This window comes from Neolamprologus multifasciatus, chromosome 23, assembly GCF_963576455.1.
Source record: "Neolamprologus multifasciatus chromosome 23, fNeoMul1.2, whole genome shotgun sequence".
Classification (NCBI taxonomy): Eukaryota; Metazoa; Chordata; class Actinopteri; order Cichliformes; family Cichlidae; genus Neolamprologus; species Neolamprologus multifasciatus.
Window position 1 is genome coordinate 29,525,033 of NC_140460.1, and position 10,829 is coordinate 29,535,861.

Below are 10,829 nucleotides of genomic sequence, written 5' to 3' on the forward strand. Positions count from 1 at the left end.
CGGAAAAACCCACCACATTAACTGTGTGATAGGAAAGTGTAGCACAGTCTGGTGTTGCTCTCAATGTGGAATATGTTGCTCCAGTGTCCACTAGAAAGGGCAATTCTGTCCCTTCCACGGTCATTGACAGCATAGGGTCTGCCATCCCCATGCTGTTTGGTCTCTCCGGGCTCCCTCAGTACTGCTCCTGCTCCCAGCCCCAGTCGGCCACTGGGTACTGAGCGACTGGCGCTGCACTTGGGTTTGGGGCTTGGTGTGCTCCCCTGTACCCATTTCTCCCTCTCGGAGCTCCACGTGCCTGGGGTCGGTAGCCTCGCCTTGGATAGCGTTGAATAAATTCTGGACACTCTCTACTCCAGTGTCCCTCTGCTCCACATCTCCAACAGGCATTCCAAGGCATGTTAGTGGGATTCCCTGTTCCACGAGCTCTTTGCACTCCCCTCACTGATCCACCACGCCCTCTTTGCGGACCACCGGTCCCCCAATTCAGTCATCAGGGCACAGACCCGGATCTCCCTCTGGCCATTCAGGCACGGGACCAGGCTGGGGCCCAGCTATCATTATTTTCTTTGCGTTCTCCTTTTCCTCCTTCTTTTTCTCTCCAACTTTGTTTTTTGCTTCTGTCAGCTGTAACTTAACCAAGGACGCCTGTGCCTCCTCCAACTCTTTTTTTTGTCTGTTCACGGTATCCTGTTCCTGCTGCAAGCGATGAGTTACGTGTCTTTCCCACTGCACAGAGTCTGCTACAGCAAAATCTGGATTTTTCTCTAAGTCTACTTTTACTTGATTGGGCAGCCCTGCCAGCACCGCAGAACGGAACCACGCCCGATGCTCGCCTTCATTACCTGGATGGATACCTGTTTCTGACAACCACTGCTCTTTAGCTTTTGCTAAAAACTCCCTAGGTGTGTGTTGGGGGTCCCAAATTATTTTAGGTATAGCTCCAGTATTAGGGGTTGGGTACTTCTCACGGACTGCGTCAGATAAGGCACATTGCACTTCATGGTATGGCAGATCATTTGCATACCGGGTTGTGTGGGCTATAGCCTCTACATCGGCTAGCCCACCACCAAGCATACAGTGGTCGGCAATAGCGCGGAAATCGCCAATGGCAAGTTCCTGGCCTTCGGTCAATCTACTTAGTGTTCTTAACCAACTCGCTTCTCCCTCAGTTATAGGTGGAAGTTGTTTAACCAATGCTTCCAAATCTCTTATTTTATATGGGCGATACAGTGGTTTGTTTTTTTGGCCTGCTATTAAAGGGAAATTATACTTAGGGCCAGCAGCTCCTGGCTCTAAGGCCACTTTTTTATAGCAGGTCAAATATCCCTTTCCTTTTGAGGTTTGAAACATGGGCCTTCTTATTTCTGTTCAGCCACATCTCGATCTCAAATTTCTGCCTACATCTGGCTCTGACTCAGCTACTCTGTCTTTTTCCTCATCATTCTCCTCTTCTGATGAAGTCGCACCATCTTCATTCTCCTCCGCATATCTTTGCTCAGTTTTTTCTTAACGTCATTTAGCGTTTTTATTACTTCCAGTAGTGCATTTGGGTTTTCATGCATCCGACCATAGACTTCTCCTCTCCAGCTTCCATCCTTAGCCGTTGTGTCAGGTCTCTCTGACCTACTGGTTTGGGTCTGCCCTTCTCTTGCTGGTGTTGGCAACTCCTGAAAGGTTGACCGTTCACTTCCATCCTCAGGTGACATTGTGTCCTCCATTTTAGGGGTCTGTTTAGTATGTCCACTGTGACTTGGCGGTTCCTCCATTAATACTTCAGGGCCTGACATTGTTTCTTTGCAAAGTGAGCGGGGAGGCGAGGTTAAGCCTTCATCTGCAGCTGAGGCTATCATTCTCCCTCCCCCACTTTGGGACTGACATTTAACTGTCATTTTCCCTTCTTTGGGGCGAACTATAGGCGGGCTGGTATATTCAACGTCCGCTATTCCTCCAAGAACCACTCCAGTTTGTCCACCTGGGCCATGAACTTGTCCCCCACCAAGAGTCATCACAGGCATGATGTATGATTGTGATGGGGCACTAGGTGATACTGCGGCCCAAGGATATAATTTTGGTGTGGAATATCTGTTAGCATCTTCTGGCTTTGTCATTAAATCCTTCATTTGGCTCTTTTTATTTTCCTCCTTCAGCTGTTTCAATGACTCCATTACATTTCCCATGTTTCCTGTTTCCTCCATGACATCCTCCATCATCCAGGATGATGCTCCATTCTACAAGAACAGCCATTTACAGCACTTTGCATGAGTTTCCTTTAGTTTCTTGATTTGTTTTTTGGCTTTCCAGTTAACTAAACGTCCCTCTGTTTCCTTTTCCAGTTGTTCCAGTTTCTGCTCACATCTCTCTCCTTCCGCTTTGAACACGATATTTAGGGCTATTTTCTCCTCCAGCCCTTTCTGTTGGGAGGCAATAATTTTCTTTACCTCCCCATCGTTTTGCATTCTTTCTCCGCTATTTTTGATGATCCAGGGGAAGCCAAGCGAATGGCTTTTTCAAGCTGTTGTAGCTGCTCCTTCGGAGGCCTAAAGCCCCTAGACCCACTAGATGTCGCACTTGAGCTGTTTGCCATTTTCCTGAAACACAGGCTTACCCTCCCTGTCAGTGACGTTACTCGACTCCTCCTCCTGGGTCACCCCGCTACGTCTCCTTTTTTTTCTTTTTTTTTTTTGCCTGTCCCGTTTGGCTCTTTTGCCATCAGAATTATTGTCTAAAGGCGAAGAAAGATGCCCAACAGATTTTCTTTACCAAATTGACCATCCCAGCTTTGCCGTAATGGTCCATTTGATTCACCTTTTATTATTTATTTTATTTTCACTTGCTGAATACGGGACAGACTTGACTGGGGGAAAGAAAAGGGAGAAAGAAAGAGGGAAAGAAAAACAGTTGAGAAGAGGGACGGGGGAGAAGGGCAAAAAACAAAAACCAACAGAATAAGCAGGAAGAAACAAACAAACAAAAAAACATATATCGATCACCTGGATCACCTGTTGAGAAAGAAAAAAGAAAACAAGCAGAAGAAAATGAGCGTAATAGAATAAACAACATCACAATGATCTATGGGAATATGACAGTAAATACTAAATATTAAACATTATTGTGCAGCACGTAAGATTGACAGCACAGTGTGCTTTGAGGTAGGAGCCAAAAAGGGTGTAGTTTGTGTGTGTGAGCACCCGTGTGTACACCTGTGAGCATGGACGCGCTTGTTTTTTAAAAGGTTCCTTCATGTAATGATCTGCTAGAGGGTGTGGGGGGCCACTGCCCCATCCTCCAGGGCATGAAGCAGATATGGAGGAGATCCAAACTCCAGACATCCAGAGGCCCCCAGAACACAAGAGACCAAGGAAGACCAACAGAGGGGCAGCTGAGCCACTGTCCCAGAAAGAGCTGAGGAGAGTCCCAGATGAGGGGTCATTCAGCAGCCACGGAGCAGAAGCCAGGGGGGGTTGCAGTGACGTGCCCGTGAGCTCCGCCGGCAGCCAGCTGTGCCAGAGTGACCGAGCCCCAGGCCAAGAGGCCGGGGGCACCCCACCTCTGAAGTAGCCCGAGCGAGCCCCAGGCTCCAGGCCCCAATAAGCCAAGGAGTGAGCCGGTGTGTACCCGGACGCCCATCCCCGGACACAAAGAACCACCAACGCACCGATGTCTGAGGGAGTCCGCCCCCAGCAGGGGAAGTGGTGGGGGGAGATAGGCCTCCAAACCTTGGAGGGCCTGAGATGTCCACAGAGAGGTGGCGTCTGATACCCAACCTGACATATAGACACAGACATACAGGCACACACAGATACAAACATCCATTCCCACCCTCATGCTCTCATATGCACTTACTCCACACTCAACCAACGTGGAGACAGACATAAAGAGATGCTGTACACAATCACACTCCCCAAGCGTACTCTACAAACCGGTTCTAGGTACCCTTGCCCCTGGAGGGGGCAACTGCACCCAGACCCAGGTGGTGCTACCCTTTTCCCGACTCCGCAGCAGCAGGGAGGCCCCACACTCCAGACCCCAGTCGGACGGCCAACTCCTCCTCCTAGCCCCCCCGCTCCAGCAGGTCGCAGAGAACGGGGGGTGAGAGAAGACTCCTAACCTCCCTCCACCCGCTCATTGTAGAGTTGATGTATGTGTGTTCTAAGGTGCATTTAAAACCCAGGAGGGCATGGAGCTACCTGCCAGAGAGCAGCAGGTAAGCGCATAGCCCCTCCTGCTAGCCCTCAATGTCTACGTGTATTTAAAATCGAGAGGTGGGCAACGACGCCAGGGGTGAGGTGTACACCCTGATGGTAATTTGGATTCCGTGTAGCGTGCCCACCCTAAAGATCCTATATGTATGTGTAATGAGAGTGTGAGTAATGTGAATGTCTAAGTTGTGGGATAAAATTGAGGCAGAGGCAGCCAGAAGGGGGGGGGGGGGGGGGTTACCTCCTCTGCACCCTGGTGACACACCCCTACTCCAAGGCCCTGCATGTGTGGGTGGTTGTGGTGGAGCGGGAAGAGGGAGGCAGCTGGAGATGGGGAGGGAAGGAAGGGAGGGGCAAGTGACCCCTCCCTGGGGCCAGCTCCCCCGCTGACCCCAGTAGGCACCCCCATACTCCGCGACCTGCCAGGGAAAGGGGGCCCAGGCCCATCCGAACCGGGGCCCAGTGCAGCGGTGCTGCCCGGCCCCACAGAGCCCGGGACAGCCCACCTGACCCCACCACAGAGAAAACTGCACCCACCCCATCATCCACTCATCTTCCAGACTACATAAGACAATAGACGCCCAGGCTGAGATCTTCCTCCACCTCTCCTGTATCTCCCCCTCTTGCAGAGAGAGTTCCTGAAGAGAGGAAAGCTCCTGTAAGATGTGACAACCCCCCCCCCCCCCCCCCCACCAGTTGAAGAGCCCCCCAGGTGGCTCGACGCACCAGCGGCACCCCGCACCAGGGCTGGGCCCCCATACACCCACCCGCCCACAACCCCGGCAACACACCAACCAGGACCCAAGCCCCCGAGGCCCGGCCAGGGCCCCAGGCCAGAGCCGGAGCGCCCCCAGAACCTCACGCCCGTCCCGGACCCACCCAGGGGCAGCCAGGCTACCAGGTCAGTAACCCCCGTCCGTCAGCACAGACCCTCCCCTAGCCCCGCTGCATGCAGCCACGAGGAAACCATCACCTAAGAGCCAACAGAGCCCCCACTTGGCCATGACCGCTACCCCATGACCGCTACGTCTCCTTGAGAGTTCTCAGAATTAGTCTCACCACTCCAGCGGTCACATTCTCCTCCTGACCTGCTCGGTGACACACACAGTTGACCCTGTGCGTCAGAGATTTGACCGTGGTTTTATTAATGTTCACACTCAATCATAATGTTTCACTCTCCCATTTAATTTAATAAAACCAAACGCATTGTGTGCTGTCCTTTATGCGCGCTACAGCCACACAGTTTAACACATTGACACCGCACCAAGTCACCACAAAACCTGCGTCAAGGCGCTATCAACATCACATAATGATAAATAAACACCATGCTATTTTAACAGGTGGGAGAGTGATGAACCAGTCAAAGCCAAACTCCTCAAGAGTTCACCATTTCACTTCTTTTATTTCAGCACTAAACAATCAAACTCCGCTTAGTCTCATTTATTCCAGACAACTTTAACCATCTCAAGCACACAGTCACAAACAAATAATGTCAGCCATACAATCTTGAAAACACAATTGTCTCCTTCTAAGTCATTTATTACTTCGGGACGTCTCCACAAATGACTCCACAAGTTTTTAAGAAAGCATACTAAAATCAATACCGGTTTCTACAGATTCTATCATGCAAAGAACAAACACAGCCGCCTCTGTGACTTCATACTCGGGGTCATCCACCTGTAAGGCTAGTTCCATCACACCTTGAAATAAAAAAAAACAACGATTGACATATTGATCTAAGTCGTCCAGCTCTATTTCTGAACATACTGACACCTCATAAGGTGCCTCTCCTTCCTCTGTCTGTGCGTAACAGTCACAATTCACTTCCAGAATTCCCTCTATCTCTGTAATTTCAATGTGACAAGACGCTGATCGCAACATTATTAGATTTTTATGTAACAGTATATGAACGGGAATTTATCAATATCAAGCGGGATTTTTTCTTTAAAGTGAGTATGTAAATGTAAATCAATTTCTCACTTTTCACAAGTCCACTTTATTGGGTGCTCATTGATTTACTTCTGTTTAAGTTATTCAGCAAATATATATATATATATATATATATATATATATATATATATTAATTTGTTTATTTGTTTATTTGTTTATTTGTTCGTTATCAATTATGTCACGCTTATTAGTGGCTCATATGTGCTTAAAACTTATGTCTAGACTTGAACACAGAGGTAGAGCATCATTCCATCCTTTTTAGGGTGACAAACTCCACTTTCTCTGTATCAAGACAGCTCATATCCTTTTAACAATTTTACCCGAAGGTATTATTGATTAAAATTCTCCTAAAGAATAAATATGTGGTTTTCTAAATACCCTTAGATTTTGTCTCAGATTAGTTCGCCACAATTTGATCCGAATTATAAACACTCACCTACCCTCAGCATACACTACAATAACTCCGACTTAAATGCACTATACCTTATATTATCACCAAAAAGCAACTGGGTTCATCAAGCATATTTGTCTGTGGTTTCAGGCTGAAAGAAAAAGACGCTCACACTCTTATAAAATCATATATAACTTGCTTGAATCAAAAGCATTTGGAACTTTCCAATTTTCAGCCATGCAGCCCAAGAGAAATATGCCAACCACAGTCATTAATCATATATTCACAGCAATAATTCAAAACTCATTTATATTATCATGATAAACAAAACCAGCATGTTATTTACAGGGCTTTAACAATACTTGCAAATCATAATTATAACACTCAATCACACGCTAAACAAGAAATGAACGTCCTCTGTGCGCTTCACAGCAGCCACCTCATTTGCATGTTCATGCACAACCAAAAAATAGCTCGCAGCGCTGCAGCGCACTGTCGTCACACACAGCCTCGTTTCACAATCAACTCTCTATCTTATTTTACAAAGACGTCTTATATTTACAATCACTCTCAGGCCTGAAAGTTTTAGCGCCTACACAATTTTGACAAATTTAAGATGACGGGTCCAACCGAAGAAAGTTCAACTTTTTTGTAATCAATTAACCAGTATCAGACTCTAACTGTATCTGGCCTCATCTCTAAAATCCCTAACTCAATTTAGAGTGTCCAAAAAAGCGCAGATACCATTCAACATGGTAAGGAGACTCTAACTCCTAGCTTATTCCAGGATGCCCATACCCCACAGTCAAGCCAAACTGAACTAACCCTGTTCGCCGACAGGTCAAGTTCGCGAGTACGCGGCCAGGAGGGAGCGTAACCTCCAGGCAATGCACCTCCTAGTGGACTCTAACCACCGTTCTTAAATAATTTATAATACTTTTAAACCTCCGTCAACCCTCTAAAACAAGAGTATGACTGACGCAGATGCAACGTTATGGACAATGGAGACTCTAACTCACAACATGGCCAACACAGATGCAATCCCTAGACCAATGGAGACTCTAACTCACAAAATGACCAATTCCCTATCAAACTACCTGGGACTCTAACCCAGTCTTATTTTCCTTTAGCACAACAGGCTATGGTGTGGCAAAGATTGCCTCACAGGAAGCACTGGCCCTGGTGTGGTGAATAAGGTCTCAGCCAGCAGCACAACAGGCTATGGTGTGGCAAAGATTGTCTCACAGGAAGCACTGGCCCTGGTGTGGTGAATAAGGCCTCAGCAAGCAAAAAAGGCTCTCGTGAAATGTGGATGGTCTTAGTCAGCAGCACAGGCAAAGATTGTGGCAAAGATTGCCTCACAGGAAGCACTGGCCCTGGTGTGGTGAATAAGGCCTCAGCCAGGAGCACAGGCCCTGGTGAAATGTGGATGGTCTTAGTCAGCAGCAAAGGCAAAGATTGTGGCAAAGATTGCCTCACAGGAAGCACTGGTCCTGGTGTGGTGAATAAGGCCTCATTCAGCAGCACAACTGGTCCTGGTGAAATGTGGATGGTCTTAGTCAGCAGCACAGGCCCTGATATGGCAAAGATTGCCTAACAGGAAGCACTGGCCCTGGTGTGGTGAATAAGGCCTCAACCAGCAACACTGGCCCTGGTGAAATGTGCATGTCTTAGTCAGCAGCACAGGCAAAGATTGTGGCAAAGATTGCCTCACAGGAAGCACTGGTCCTGGTGTGGTGAATAAGGCCTCATTCAGCAGCACAACTGGCCCTGGTGAAATGTGGATGGTCTTAGTCAGCAGCACAGGCCCTGATGTGGCAAAGATTGCCTAACAGGAAGCACTGGCCTGGTGTGGTGAATAAGGCATCAACCAGCAACACTGGCCCTGGTGAAATGTGCATGTCTTAGTCAGCAGCACAGGCAAAGATTGTGGCAAAGATTGCCTCACAGGAATCACTGGCCCTGGTGTGGTGAATAAGGCCTCAGCCAGCAACACGGGCCCTGGTGAAATGTGGATGGTCTTAGTCAGCAGCAAAGCCAAAGATTGTGGCAAAGATTGCCTCACAGGAATCACTGGCCCTGGTGTGGTGAATAAGGCCTCAGCCAGCAGCACCACAGACTCTGGTGAAATGTGGATGGTCTTAGTCAGCAGCACAGGCCCTGATGTGGCAAATATTGCATCACAGGAAGCACGGGCCCTGTTGTGGTGAATAAGGCCTCAGGCAGAAAAACTAGCCCTGGTGAAATGTGGATGGTCTTAGTAAGAAGCATAGGCAAAGATTGTGGCAAAAATTGACTCACAGGAAGCACTGGCCGTTGTGTGGTGAATAAGGCCTCAGCCAGCAACAATGGCCCTGGTGAAATGTGCATGGTCTTAATCAGCAGCACAAGCAAAGATTAAGGCAAAGATTACCTCACAGGAAGCACTGGACCTGGTGTGGTGAATAAGGCCTCAGCGAGCAGCACAACAGGCTATGGTGTGGCAAAGATAGCCTCACAGGAAGCACTGGCCCTGGTGTGGTGATTAAGGTCTCAGCCAGCAGCACAACAGGCTATGGTGTGGCAAAGATTGTCTCACATGAAGCACTGGCCCTGGTGTGGTGAAAAAGGCCTCAGCCAGCAGCACAACAGGCCCTGATGTGGCAAAGATTGCCTCACAGCAAGCACTGGTCCTGGTGTGGTGAATAAGGCCTCAGCAAGCAGCACCACAGGCTCTGGTGAAATGTGGATGGTCTTGCTCAGCAGCACAGGCCCTGATGTGGCAAATATTGCATCACAGGAAGCACTGGCCCTGGTGTGGTTGAATAAGGCCTAAACCAGCAACACAGGCCCTGGTGAAATGTGGATTATCTTAGTCAGAAGCACAGGCAAAGATTGTGGCAAAGATTGCATCACAGGAAGCACTGGCCCTGGTGTGGTGAATAAGGCCTCGGCCAGCAAAACAGGCCCTGGTGAAATGTGGATGGTCTTAGTAAGAAGCACAGGCAAATATTTTGGCAAAGATTGACTCACAGGAAGCACTGGCCCTGGTGTGGTGAATAAGGCCTTAGCCAGCAACACTGGCCCTGGTGAAATGTGCATGGTCTTAATCAGCAGCACAGGCAAAGATTAAGGAAAAGATTACCTCACAGGAAGCACTGGCCCTGGTGTGGTGAATAATGCCTCAGCCAGCAGCACAACAGGCTATGGTGTTGCAAAGATTGCCTCACAGGAAGCACTGGCCCTGGTGTGGTGAATAAGGTCTCAGCCAGCAGCACAAAAGGCTATGGTGTGGCAAAGATTGTCTCACAGGAAGCACTGGCGCTGGTGTGGTGAATAAGGTCTCAGCCAGCAGCACAACAGGCCCTGATGTGGCAAAGATAACCTCACAGGAAGCACTGGCCCTGGTTTTGTGAATAAGAACTCAGCAAGCAAAAAAGGCTCTCGTGAAATGTGGATGGTCTTAGTCAGAAGCACAGGCAAAGATTGTGGCAAAGATTGCCTCACAGGAAGCACTGGCCCTGGTGTGGTGAATAAGGTCTCAGCCAGCAGCACAAAAGGCCCTGATGTGGCAAAGATTGCCTCACAGGAAGCACTGATCCTGGTGTGGTGAATAAGGCCTCAGCAAGCGGCACCACAGGCTCTGGTGAAATGTGGATGTTCTTAGCCAGCAGCACAGGCACTGATGTGGAAAAAATTGCCTCACAGGAAGCAGTGGCCATGGTGTGGATAATAATGCCTCATCCAGCAGCAAAGGCCCTGGTGAAATGTGGACGGTCTTAGTAAGCAGCACAGGCAAAGATTTTGGCAAAGATTGCCTCACAGGAAGCACTGGCCCTGGTGTGTTGAATAAGGCCTCAGCCAGCAGCACAGGCCCTGGTGAAATGTGGATTGTCTTAGTCAGCAGCACAGGCCCTGATGTGGCAAAGATTTTTTCACAGGAAGCACGGGCCCTGGTGTGGTGAATAATGCATTAGCTATCAGCAAAGGCCCTGGTGAAATGTGCACAGTCTTAGTCAGCAGCACAGGCCCTGATGTGGCAAAGATTGCCTCACAGGAAGAACTGGCCCTGGTGTGGTGAATAAGGCCTCAGCATGCAGCAGCACAGGCTCTGGTGAAATGTGGATGTTCTTAGTCAGCAGCACAGGCCCTGATGTGGAAAACATTGCCTTACAGGAAGCACTGGCCCTGGTGTGGTGAATAAGGCCTCAGCCAGCAGCAAAGGCTCTGGTTAAATGTGGACGGTCTTAGTCAGCATCACAGGCAAAGATTGTGGCAAAGATTGCCTCACAGGAAGCACTGGCCCT

General features: G+C 48.9%; 1 long non-coding RNA gene across 1 annotated transcript; it reads right to left on the reverse strand.

The window, feature by feature from the left end:
* Positions 1-2,660: 2,660 nt before the first annotated feature.
* Positions 2,661-6,010, reverse strand: LOC146491924 (uncharacterized). Its single transcript, XR_014872190.1, has 2 exons — positions 5,078-6,010; positions 2,661-3,276 (listed from the first exon to the last, which is right to left on the reverse strand). It is a non-coding gene; the product is annotated as an uncharacterized LOC146491924 (long non-coding RNA).
* Between the last annotated feature and the right edge of the window lie 4,819 nt (positions 6,011-10,829).